A 2,601-nucleotide genomic window follows, 5' to 3' on the forward strand; every position below is an offset into this window, starting at 1 on the left:
TTTTTAATGGCCTAGAACTAGAAACGACAGGCAAGCTATGGTGTGTCCACACGGTGAAGTACCAGCCAGGACTGACAGAGATAGTGTGTGGATTGCTCTCAAGGGCATCGCACTGAATGAGTTCACTCAGTCCAGAGAGGTCACAAGCAGTAGGTTTAATCTGCAATGTTCCACAGAGACATACAGAGCAGCTGAGGAAAGATCTTTAGGTCCAGATGCTATGAGACAGGGATGAGGGGACCATGAAGGGGAAGCAGGAGGGAGATTTGGAAGTGGAATGTGGACTCGTGATGGAAGTGATGTTATTCCCAGAATGAAGGTTAGTTTGACATTGAAGACTCAATCTACACAATTCACCTATCAACAGAACCACTCCATCTGTTGACTAGGGAGGATGATGCTAATCTCTTTGATGTCTGCCCAGTGGATTTTCAGTCCAGCAAATGAAACTTTGTGAGGTGCAGCTGTCAAAGCTGATGTGGAGACTTGTGGATGTAAAGACTGTAGCAGAAAGAAGGCAGACTCAAAACCCACATTCTCAAGTTCCAGCTCATCTTACCTTTAAAACATTACAGGACCTGCTGGGCGGTGGTGGCACATGCCCTTAATCCCAGCACTCAAGAGGCAGAGGCAGGCGGATCTCTGTGAGTTTGAGGCCAGCCTGGTCTACAGAGTGAGTTCCAGAATAGGTTCCAAAGGTACACAGAAAAACCCTGCCTCAAATAACCAAAAAACCAAAACAAACCATAAAAATTACATGCAAGGTGTTAGAATAAACACACAGCTGATAATAAAAGAAAAATTCCCTATTTACAGAGTTGAACAATATTGACACCCTCTGGCCAGGCCGACCAAGGCTAAGGAAATAACGGTGACATCATTAATTATCATTCTGGCACTAGCATGGCCTAACATGTAACTGAGTAAGAGACTATTATGCTCAACCTTATGAGACTAATCTGACAAACTACACAAGATGCACAGAGTCCTTAGAAGAACCGTGTTGATGCAGGGAGGAGAGCAGCGTCCCCATGGCCCTGTGTATGTTAGAGTACAGCCAGGCATCATGACTCCTGCCTGTAATGTCAGCACTTGGGAGGCTGAAGCAGGAGCATCACAGTGAGTTCAAGGCCAGCTGGAGCTATATGGTGAGACTCTTACACTGAGAATCTTCACACTAATTAAGTTCTGTAGTAAAGTCAACTGAGGAAGAGATTATACTAAGATTCTCATAGTTGAAAGTCAATGTCTAAGTTGAAAAGACTTGATTTGCTTTTTAATGGGGCCAGAACAACCCCAATAGAAAGCCCGACAAGGACATTAGTAGAATCAATAAACTTCAGGACAATTTTCACTGCAGGCGTGGACAGAAAATATTCCATAAAATTGAGCACAGCTGAAGTCATAGTATGTAGAATGCAGAACACATTGTAGGGGGCTGGAGAGCTGGCTCAGTGGCTAAGAGCCTGTACTGCTACTGAGGACCTGAGTTCAATTCCTAGCTCCCATGTTTGGCAGCATACAACCAGCTCCAAGGGATTTCACACTCTCTCCTGGACTCTGAGGACCCACATACATGCACATTCCTCCACAGAGATACACACACACTATTCAAAACAAAATAATTCTTTCTTTAAAAAAAAAACACATTGTAGGTAGATGTGTTTCATACCTGCAATGCAAGGTTAATTTGACACTAAAAATACCAAACTACCCATGTCACCGATAGCAGACAAAACACAGTACCTGTGGGACCTCTCCACTGGTGGGCTTTTCAGCTGTGATTACTATTTATACACAGAGCCAATTTATATTATGTTTTAAAAGTGCAGTTGCAGAACACAATACAACTCTGATCGACCGCGTTAGTGTGAGCCATAGCTTTTGGCTCCTTTAGTTCTGTAGTCCCAATCTCCTTGCCTGACTCCTGAGTGAGGTCAGGTGCTGCCCGGGTTACCCCTGGGTCTGGTAATGTCCCCAGTCACCCAGCTGGGGGTTCTTTTGTTTTGTATGGATAGAAATCGTGGGTGGCAAGGAGTTTTTCTGGAGCTGGTCCTTGAGCAACTTTTGCATTTCTCAGATGCAGTGAGTGGCTGCAACAGATAGCGGGGGACCAGGAGCAAGGGGCACCATCCAGTGTTACAGCGCTCATGCTGGTCTCCGCTCCTGGGACCGTTAGTGACGTGGGACAGCTCCGTGTAGGTCCAGAAAGGCTGGATCCCCCATCTTTTGACAGTGGTGAGTGTTTCAGGTCCAGAGCTGGGTGCCCGTGATCCTTGCCCTTTGAAGCCTGCGCATTCTCAGAACTCTTCTCGCACCCAGCGTCTTCAGCTTCTCATCTCTGGCTGCAACTTTCTGCCTTCAGCCTAAGCGCTCTACTGTCCCATCTCTTTCCTTTTTCCGCCCTGGCCATCTACCAGAACCTTCTTCCTGCCTCTTGTTTGTATGACCGCCGTCACAGTTTCCACCTGAGGTGGCAGCAGCCTTGTTCTCTTTGCTTTGGCTCTGGCTGTCATCATCAGTGTCGTGAGTGTGGCTGTTGTCTCAAGCTCCTGCTGTTTCTGCCTTCCCACTACTGCTGTGGCTCTTCAGCCATTGTCT

The sequence above is a fragment of the Alexandromys fortis genome, unplaced genomic scaffold (assembly GCF_014885135.2).
Source record: "Alexandromys fortis isolate MF-2015 unplaced genomic scaffold, M_Fortis_MF-2015_v1.1 scaffold_72, whole genome shotgun sequence".
Taxonomy (NCBI): Eukaryota; Metazoa; Chordata; class Mammalia; order Rodentia; family Cricetidae; genus Alexandromys; species Alexandromys fortis.